Source organism: Mus pahari, chromosome 2 (assembly GCF_900095145.1).
Source record: "Mus pahari chromosome 2, PAHARI_EIJ_v1.1, whole genome shotgun sequence".
In the NCBI taxonomy this organism is placed as follows: Eukaryota; Metazoa; Chordata; class Mammalia; order Rodentia; family Muridae; genus Mus; species Mus pahari.
Genome location: NC_034591.1, coordinates 132929048 through 132940160, shown reverse-complemented (window position 1 = coordinate 132940160; position 11113 = coordinate 132929048). Strand labels below are relative to the sequence as shown.

Here is an 11113-nt window from a genome sequence, read left to right as displayed (position 1 = left end):
AGAAGGGACATTTTGAAATATTTGTATAAGAAGCTCTGTGGCTTTGTAACCTTCAGTACATATCTGCCAGGGCTGGTCACCATGAGCCCTGTGTTAAGCTAATAGTCCATCAAGCTCCCTGGCAGAACACTCAGGATACAATGTCAATTCATGGCAACCCGAGGAAGGGAGAAACATCAGCACAGGCAACTGATCTCTTCATTTTGCTCAAGACAAGAGACCTTTTCCGGGAATTACAAATGGGGAGGGAGTGACACTGGACAAAAGGAGGGGTGTGTGTTGCAAGATGGGAAAGTGTTTGCAAGTCCCACTGGAGATCCTACCAGCTAGTCCAGGATAATGCCCATTTCCCATCTCAAGGCATTGGCTCAATCTGCAGTTTTAAGATTTAATGAGGAAGTCAAGCCCAGTGGGCGGTTTGCTCATTGCGAAGCCCACTGTCATGGCCAGGAAGAGCTGCCTGAGGGATGAACATCACTTTATCGAGAGTCTGCCAGCTTTCCTGGGGTAGGGTGCAGGGAAGGCCATGCTTCTTGTGCCTGGCTTGTGTTTATTTTAAATGATTTCTCCATTGGCATCTCTCTCTCTCTCTCTCTCTCTCTCTCTCTCTCTCTCTCTCTCTCTCTCTCTCTCAAGTTTTCCCATTTCTATACACATAAGAATGATTCTAGATGTGGTTTCTTTAAGAATGATAGTCTGGCTGAAGCCATTATGAAATTCTTGTTTCACATAAAGACCATTGTGATCATTGTAGATCCCAGAGTCATAGACTGTGATGGCACTTAGGGTGGGGCTTTAGCCAGGAGAACTTTATCCTTCATCCTGTTTGGACCAAGGGAGTAACAGTCTGAAGTGGCCTCAAGCCATTTGCTATTGTTTATCAGCTCCTCCTGTTACCTAAGAAACTCCTCTAACTCCATGAATTCTGCTCAGCTATTGTGCCCACTAGTTAGCTGTAATGCCAAGAAAATAGGTCACTGTAAGTCCAGAGGCAAAAGTGGTACCTGCTGTCTTTCTTTACAGGGCACTTCTCTGTCTGCATCTGAAATCATCACATTTATTTGGGAAGGAAACTGTGCAAGGAAATTGGAAGGATGGGGATGACGCATGATCCTCTAAAGACAGTGTGTGTGTGATGAGTAGCAAGATGTAATATCTTCAAAGATGCTCCACAACCCCATGGCTCTCTGTTGCCATGGTACTGTGGGTCTCCATGGCCTGGGAATGAGAGAAATATTGATTCATTTAAGAGGCATCTCAAGGCCCTGTTACTGGTGGGTACAGAATTCTTAAGGCATGAGAAGGGGTTGTGGATTAGCACCTTGTAGACATTTATTACAACAAAAACCTTGTTGCCTTCATAATGGGCATTGGCTTTGCTGGCTCAGAGGACTCTCAGCCAGGAGACCTCCTTCCCCACCATAGTCCTCTTGGCCACTTTGGTCCAAGTACATATATGATATATAAACAGTCTACAAACAACACTCTTGCTCCTGCCTCCACCACTCACCCATACCTTCCCCTCTTAGAGCATCATGGCTCAACCACTACCTAAGCTCACTCAGGAAAACAAAATGCATACCATTAAGGAAGAGCCCTAGGGCTACAAAGACACTGAATGTGTCATGAAAACCTTCTCACAAAGGAAACTCCAGGCTCTGAGAAATTCCACCAGAGAAGAAGCAGTAGCTCTTTTATTAAAACAATTTTTAAAAAAGAAACAGAAAAACACTTTCAGAGACCTGGTCTTTGAAGTAAGCATAATCCTTATACCAACCCAAAAACAGCACAAGGAAAGGAAAGTACAGACTGATATTTCTTATGAAATGAGTTAAGGCATGTATCCAGTAATCCAAATTCAATGCTATATAAAATGTCTGCTATGCATCATGGCCAGTGATGTGAAGTTTAACCCAGAAATACAGACTAGGGCTAGCATTATCACTGTAGCTTTCCATACCAGTAATCCAGGAAAGAAAAGCCAGGCCATCATTTAAACAGACTTCCTTCCCCCTGCCCGCCCTCTCTCCTTTCTTTCCTCTCCTTTCTACCGTCCTTTTCTTCTGTCCATCTTTACGTTCATTCTGTCTTGCTTATTTTGTTTTATAAAATCTTACATCAATTTCTGATAATGTCTCAGTAAAATGAAGCAGGAGAGAAATTTCCCATCTAATTAAGCACAAGCCTAAAGCTATTCTACCAATTAATGGAGAAATCAGTGCTTTCCTTTGGGATCAGGAGAGAAGATCCGAGCTGAGGTTGCAGCCTGAACATCCATGGTGGAAGGGAGAACTGAAACGTTTTAATACTGGGGATTGAGTCCAGGACACCATGCATTTATGCATGCCCTGCACCACTGAACTGCATCTTCTGCCTTTTTAATTGTGTGGGCGATCTTACTAACTTGTTCAGAATAGCTTCACGCTTGCCTGACCCTCTCAGGAAACTGGAATTTCAGTAGTTTTGGTTTTGTTTTCTTATAGACTGTTTAACCACTGAGTAGAACTTTTGATGGAATCCAAAGCAAGTGACCAGAACTAATAAGAGATTTAACTGCATTTGTAGCATACAATGTAATATCTGGAAGCCAGTTGTATTTCTATATGTCAATAGCAAATATAAAATATTTTTATTTACAATATCAGGTATATTAACTATTTGGTGACAAATTTGATGAAAGATATAAAAATCTAATATATGAAGATTTAGAAAATACTATTGAGTGAGAATTTAAAAGGATAAATAACAAGAGAGGTATAACTTGCTCATATTAGATAGGTGTGTATTCCTGGCATTATCTGTATTTAAAGCATCCCTTGTTATCACCTGTGTGTAAATGCTTAGTCCTCAGATGGTGGAGGCTATGTGGAGGAGGCACAGGCCATTGAGAGTTTTATTCCAGGCTCATTTCGAGGGCAGCTTTCTGCTTCCTGATAGGCTAAGGTGTGAGGGACCCTCTCCCACTCACCCCTGCTGCCACAAATGCTACCAGGCCTTCTCTTCAATGATGGATTAAAACCATGGGCCCAAATAGCCCCTATCTTAATTTTCTTCTGTCACAGTAATGAGAAATTAGTATGAGACATGCAGCTGGCCCTGTGATAAACCCAACCACAGGGCTCATAGGTCTTTGAAACCATAGGAGGGATGTTGAAGAGTTTGAAGCTGAAGGCTAGAGAGATGCTGGAACATTATAATCAGAGATTAGTGGGATATCCTGGTAGACATTAAGAGTATCAGCATTCTGATAGAAATGGGTACAAAAGAGACTCATGATCATGAAATTTCAGAGGGGGACCAATGAGTCTGTCATAAATTGAACTGGAGGTCACTAACCCATATTACACTGCAGCAAGGAACAGATAGCTGTATTCTCTCTGCATCCTAAAAATCTGAGAGCTGAAATTTAAATGTAGCAAACAAATTTGTGTGGTGTAGGAAATTTTAAGGTAGCACAGCATGTGGCCAGTGGCATGGTTATTACTTGCTGATTTTAGACAGATTTGTAGTAAGAATTCAAAACAGAAAAGAGTTGAAAGATCTAGAAAATTCAGTCTGGTGATGCTTGCTATTGTTTGAGGCTGCACACTAAACAGCTTTAGATGTTGGAGATATTGGTGCCAGTAAAAATGAAACTAGAGCCTTTGCACTAGGACAATAGGAAATGTTTGTTCCTTGAGAGCAAGACTCTACCCAGTCAAGGCTCTAAGGTAGATAACTGGAAACCCATTTGAAGGATTTTTATTGTAAAGGAATCGTAGTGTAGGGCTGTCCTAACTTAAGGACACTTTGTTCTAGCTTTCCCTGATTCAGCCATGCAGCCACTCATAGATTACTAAAGGTATGGTCTGAGGGAGCTGGCTGCATCCATCGCTTGCAAGAGAACTTGGTGTTGACTATGTGGTGGGTGCTCATTTTGCATGCATGCAAAATAGAGGAGTTAGAGAGTCATGGGGTTTATGGCAAAGTGCCAGGAAAAAGCCTTTGAGGCCAGGCACTGTGTGATAGTGTTGGAATCTCTGTAAGGACTCTCTGAGTGGACCACTTCATGAAGCTGTGAAGAAGCTTAGGTATCACTGAAGATTCTAGGATTTGAGGGATTCTAAGAATGTGGGGTATTTGCTGCAGAAAGCTTCAGGAAATGAACAGGGCTGTCTCAAAAAAATTTCTTAAAAATTTAAACAGAGCCATGTGTGCTGTGTACAGCAGGACCACAAGGAGCTTAAATGATGCCACCAGACACTCAGATGTCAGATGCAGATCTGTGGGCTCGTGTTTTTCTGGCTGGTTTAGGGTCTACTTGAGTCTTTCTGGTCTTTCTTTGCTATCAGCCATATCATTCATTCATTCCTCCTCTTTGAAGTGGAAAATTTTTCTCTGAGTGATTGTACATCGGAACTATACGACTATTAAAAAGTATAGAAAAATTATAGTCTTACAGTAAAGTGTTTGTCTTGAGTATCAGAAAAGATTCCTTCACTCTTCTATATGATCCAGTCATTTCACTCCTTGGTATTTGCTTAAGGAGGCAAAAACTATATCCATATAAAAAAAGTATACGTGGATGGTGATAGTGGTTTCATTCATAATCAACCAAATTTGAGGGCAACCAAGTTGTCTCAGTGGGTGAAAACATAAACAAACAGTGGTAAGCCGAGACAATGGAATATCATTCAGTAGTAAGAATCTAGTTTTGAAGGCATCGAAACACATGAAGAATCTCCAGTGGGTTTTACTATGCGAAAGGAGTCAATTTAATTCCAACAATATGGCATTTGGGGAAAACATTAAGTATGAATATGGTAAACAGATCTGTGATTGGCAGAACATTGGAAGTGGGAGGAGCTAACAGACATAGCCTGGAGGGATTTTCAAGGCAGTGAAACTCTCCTGTATGAGTCTTTGATGGTAGATATATGGAACACATGGGTTGAAATCCATAGCAAGGACCAGAGCAAGAGTGACCCCTCATACAAACTAAAGATTCGACAGGATGAGTGTCTGAGGGGAGCTCATCAGCTCTTCAAAGCCACCGCTGTGGCAGTGTTGATACAAGGAGAGGTCGCATGTGTGTATGGAAAATGACAACTTCTGCTCAGTGAACCGAAAAGTGCTCTAAAAATGCAATCTATCTTAAAAGTAAAATAAAACAGAAAGGAAAAGGGAAGGAGAGACGTGGAAACGTGGGAAAGGGCGAAAGAAAAGCTGAGTCGGGGAAGGGAGGAAAATGAGCAACTGAAGAGTGACTGTCTAAAGATGATGAAGGCCCGACTGGGCGTGTCCTGCTGGAAGCCATTGTAGGAAACCAACACACTGAGGCCAGTTAGCGGGGTTTCATGTTGCTGATAGGTAGGACAGACACCAGGGCTTAAGTAGAATGGGCTCCCCATTTCTCTAAATCTCCACAGGGCTTTCCCAATATGTCTGTGACATCTGAGGACAAATGTCATCTGTACCACCGGCTGTGGGAGGTGGGGGGTGTTCTTTAGCTCTTGGCCTGGCCCCTAAATGATGTTGCTAAGCCCTCTCGGCTCACCCCAGCATTCTCTCTTGTGGGAGAACAGCCGATGTCCTTGCTGTTTCAGACCTTACACAGACAATTCATGTGGCTGGAATGCTCTCCTCAGTCCTTTGTCTTGCTCTCCAGATTTAAGGTGAATCTCACTGAGGAGGGAGCCTTTCCCTTCCCCCACGCACAGGCTGCATTCAATTCCTTGGCTTCAGCCACAAACTCTATTTTAGAATCCCAAGACAGCTGTAATGAGCTGCCTTTATAAGGTGAAGCTTGCCTTTATAAGTTATCTCATTTGAAAGCCACCCCAAAGCCCCATGTAGGTCTTTCAGTAAAAGCCAGTGCCACCTGCCTGGCTGGTCTTGGTTCCTTTCCCCTCGCCCCCCCAGGTCCTCATTTACCAAGTCCCAGCCACAAAGCTTACCAAGTCACCTCAGAGAACACAAGACTGCAGCAATCAGTCCCCCTCTGCCCAGTTTTGAACCTGGGGGGCAAGAGTCTCCTCAGATCCTTCCTGATTCAGGGTTCATAGCCGGGTTGCTGCATTAAAGTGAACGGCTGTAATTTTGAAATTTGAGAGCAAAGAGCAAGGGACCTCAACTGGAAAACACAAACTCAGTGCAACTCCCCACTGAGGCCTGTGGGTTCTTCTCTAATCCCCCACGCTCAATTCCCAGAGCTGCCTCAAGCCTGCCTATAAATTACTTTTATAGGAATGTTATCACATTGCTGAAAATTAATAAAATGCCCGTTGGACACACATCTATCCTGGTTTTGTAACCACGCAAGGAATGCAGTCCAATGGGCTGCCACTCACGTTTTCATGCTAGCCACCCAGGCCATTTAATGCCCTGTTTCACTTTTCAGACTGAGAGTGAGGGACCTGCTCCAAATGGAATGATAGTACGTGAGGTCTCTATCTCAGCATCTATAAGGAGCTAACAGCTGGGTCAAAGGATGCAGTAGTGTGTGGATGTTATTTAAGAGTGGCTGCTTAGCAACCAGGAAGCTGCTGCCTCCTCTGCTTTGTTACAGGACCACTTTCCAGTGCATGGCTTCTCCACCACCTTTCAAGCCATGCATGGCTTTGCTTCTGATCCTGGATAGTTAGGGCCACCTCCAGGGCTGAACGAACCTCTTACCAGCTAGGGCTTGGGTAAGTGCCTTAGCAGTGTGATGGAATGACCTACTTGCCTTCACCTAGGCCATGTTATTCCCTGCTCTGGGGTGGGCTGCTGGGAAGTAGAACAAATTGACAAGTTGGCAACCCAGGACTGCCCACTGTCATTGATGGGGATCAGAGAAGTTATTTCACCATGAGAAACCAAATCCTGATTGCCCAAATGAACTGCAAGACTAAACCCGACCACACATCCCTCCTCCCATAAAATCCTCCAGGGTAGTTGCTATTCTTGGGCTAAAGATCCACATCCTTCCTGGCGAAGCCAGATGTGCCCTTTGCTCCACTCTGGCGCCTCCTCCTGTGGTCTCAGAATCTCCACATCTTCCTGGTCCCAGAAGGGCTGGCAGTCAGTCCCCCTGAGTTCCTGAAGCTATTTCCTTCTACGCAGGTACATACATTAATAAGCAACTGCACATAAATAAAATTATGTGTCAATATATGCTTAGAAGTGGCTTCTGGGGCTCAAATTGAACTTGAGGCTCTCCCACAGAACATCCCCTCTATCATGACACTACACCTTAATAACTTCTCAGTTGCTTTTCAGACTCCAGGTATATGTAAGCCACGTGCACTCCAGCAGAAAAGGGAAATCCACCCATGGGAGAATGAGGCAGAGTGGGTGGGAATGTGTCAATGTCATACTCCACTGTGCGTGAGCCCATTGGACCTGCAATAGCAAAACCCTACACAGCAAGGCTCTAACAGAAATTTGGGAGACTGGAAGTCTGAGATCAAGGTGTGAAGCAGAATTCCTGCTCCTGAATTAGATCTCCTTGGCTCACAGGTGGCTGTCCACAGCTGTTGTGTCACATGGTCATTTTTCTTTGTGCCTGTGTCCTGATCACCTTTTTTTCTTTTTTAATTAATTAATTAGGTAACCAATTAACTTATGTCTATGTTTGTGTACCTCTGGGAGGTTATGGGCCGTAAAAAAGTGTCAGGTGGGAATGGTGGGAACTGAATCTGGCTATTCTGCAAGAGCTTGGCTTCTCAGCGGTCTCTCTAGCCCTTGATTACCTTTCATATAAGCATGCCAATTACGTTGTTAGGATCTGCCCTCATGAACTACTTTTAAATTACATCACCTATTTAAAGACTCCCTCCCATCTTTAAACCCAGACACATTCTAATAGGAATTAAGAAGTTCTAGAGATGAAAACACAAATTAATCTCTTAAGCATTAATTATGGTTGGAGGAGGGCATCTTTTTTTCTTGTTGGGTCAAAATTAAATCTCTTCACCTGCAACATAAAGGTGGGGGTATATACAGAAGTCTTGTGGGTATGTGTCATAGTTAGAATTTTACTGCTATAAAGAGGCACCATAACCAAGGCAAGTCTTATAAAGGAAACCATTTAATTGGGGCTGGCTTATAGTTTCAGAGGTTTAGTCCATTATCATCATGGTGGGAAGCATGACAGCATGCAGGCAGGCAAACATGGTGTTGGAGAAAAGGGTGAGAGTTCTACATCTTGATATGAAGGCAGCCAGGTGGAGATTCTCTTCTGCAGGCAGCCAGAAGGCTGTCCTCTGCAGTGGATGGAGCTTCAGCTTATATATGAGACCTCAAAGCCCACCTCCACAGTGACACACTTCCTCCAACAAAGCCACAGCTACTCCAAGAAGGTAACATCTCCTAATAGTGCCACTCCCTATGACCCAAGTGTTCAAACACATGAGTCTATGGGAGCCATGGCTATTCTAACCACCAGAGTGGGAGAGTTAGGGTCCTGCAGTGAAATTTCCACTGAGGATTTCATGCTCTGGGTCATTGAATTACATGATCCCCAATGGAGAGCTAGGCTTTCCAATTCTGACAGAAGTGTCACAGGAAAATCCATTGATTTAATGGTTTTCTTCTTTTTATGATTTTAATTACATTTTAATTAAAATCAAGAGATAAAATTATGTGTATTGTGTTCAACATGAGGTTTCAAATCACGTGTATGTTAAATTACTATATTTAGCTTATTAAAATATGTATCACATATGATACATATGCAAACTAAAAGACACTTTACATAATATGTAAAATACAAGAGATTATTTAAGATTAAGAAAATATATAATTTTAGAATTATATATAGTATAATAAAGATGGAAAAAGCATCAAAATAATAAAACGGACAATCATCAATATTGCAAAGTCAAATCTGACATTATCCTAGCAAGGTCATCTTTAACAGAAAATTTTTAGAAAAATGCCATCCTCATTCATAATGCAATAAAACATTAATATTTCTTCAAATTTTGGTAAAATGAAGTTTATACATAATATAATGTATAAATTTATAAACAGATAAATAAAATTAACTTATGGACAAGTAGATACAGCTGTTGCAGAAGTCCCCCAGTATGTATACTGTATTTTTACACAAATTGGATAATTCAGAAACTACAATTTTAATTGTTAAAAGGAAGTTTTCCATTTTAAAGAAATAAATACTAAAATACTATAATCACATAAATACTAAAATCTCTAACTAGCACAACCAGTTGGAAATATATATCAGCACACAGGATATAGACACATGTTAGAAGCTAAAATATTAAAATCTCCCTTCAAATTTCTCCTACTGAAATAAGTATTTTGTAGTAACTATCTATATAATAAATAAAAGAGAGACACTTAAAAAATATGTATGTATCACCTGACGTAGTTGTGATGTTTGTAGTAAGAACATATTATATCCACTCATTCAGTATTTTTCAAGAATACATCACCCATACACCATACAGTGTAAATGGTTGTTACCACTATTCTTATACGGCAGATATTTTATTTTAACATTTTACTATTTCCTTGTGAGTTTCACATCATTTACCCCAGTTTTGCTTATCTTTCCATCCCCTCATATTCTCCCCCCCACACACACACACAAATAACACACACACGCACAACCCACAGCATAGGAAACATCTCATTGTGGAAGCTGTGGTAAGTCAGACTCTCCCACAGTATATCCCTTCATCTTCTCCTGCAAATGTTCATTGCAGTGAGTCATTGGTCAAATTCTAGATCTCTGGCTTCTGTGACACCGTCAACCTTGGACCCTCTGTGGGACTCCTCCCAGTTATCCTGATGTTGCCCTGTATCATGGAGATCCTGTAGCTTTGAATCCGGAGGCCTGGCCCCTTCATGTGTCCCAACCATTTGCAGATGATACAGATTTTGGGGGTGGATTAACTCAGAGCCCTGGATCAGGCCCTGGATGGTGGCTGAGCTGGTCAGTGAACTGGCTTTCCCTTATCCACACCATGAGAATGAGCTTTCCAGCAGTCCTCCGGCTAGGCTACCCGGTGCCATTGCAGGCAGGAAACAGGGTCAGCTCTCCTGCTTTCATGCCCTCAACCCAGCTCACCTGCACCCAGGCCTCCAGGGCCAGCTCCACTGTGCTGTTTGGGTAAGGCAGAAGGCCCACTCTCCTCACCAGTAAGAGGTTGGGCCAGATCTCTAGGATATCTCCCAGTGATGGGCAAGGCCGGTTCTACGCAGCCCCTGCATATCTACGTGGTCCCCCTGGCAGCTTCCCTGACTAGGGACAGTCCCTTGTCCTCTAGTGATAATATGAACCACAGACATTGACATTCGACCCTTGCAACTGCATAGGTAGCCACAGACTCAGACATGGCCTCAGCAGAAGTTTGGGATGGTACCTCACCGTGGTCTAGGTGGCAGGGCTGGCCATTCACAACAGGCTACCCCTCTCCACCCTCGAGGCTCTAGTTGCATCTCTCGTCACCATGCTCAACCTGCTCCACTGCTCTTTCTCTCCTATCTGGCCACCACATACTCGTGCATCGTGGTGGTTCCAGCTACGGGCTAGTCACATGGCTGGTGGGCCCCTGGGTGACATCCTTCATCAATGCTGAATGGTGTGCTGGCAAGTGAGTGCCTATGGCCTGCCTGTGCTGCATGCAAGAAGACAGGTCTGTGGGTGGCATAGCGCACTGAAGTTCTCTGACTTCCTGTGCTGTGCTTCATGGTGGTCGGTGGGGCTCTGAGTGTCCATGGCCTGCTTGTGCCATGGGCCTGGCACGTCAGAACTGCAGGTCTCTGTTTTCCTCCTCCCAACCTGCACTGCCTGGATTTGGTTTGATTTGATTTGATTTTTATGAGTTCTAGGCATAAGATAGCTTTGTCCACCAAGCTGGGCATCAAGCTAGAATGAACAAAGGACCGCCATCTGCTCTGTCCTTGGCTGATATAAGAACAACACCACCAACGAAGTGTCTCTTTGCCCACTGCTAGGGTGACAGCAGATATTTTAAACTTATTTACCCTGTCTGGCTTTAATTTTTTTTTTTTTTTGAGACAGGGTTTTTTTTTCTTTCATTTTTTTAATTATTATTATTATTTTCTTTATTTACATTTCAAATGCTATCCCGAATATCCCCTATACCCTCCCCACCCCTGC

The 11113-nt window shown here is 43.0% G+C and overlaps 1 non-coding gene across 1 annotated transcript; it reads right to left on the bottom strand.

Annotated features, from left to right (window-relative positions):
- Window positions 1-10808: 10808 nt before the first annotated feature.
- On the bottom strand, window positions 10809-10951 carry LOC115063481. Its single transcript, XR_003843354.1, has one exon. It is a non-coding gene; the product is annotated as a small nucleolar RNA SNORA48 (small nucleolar RNA).
- Between the last annotated feature and the right edge of the window lie 162 nt (window positions 10952-11113).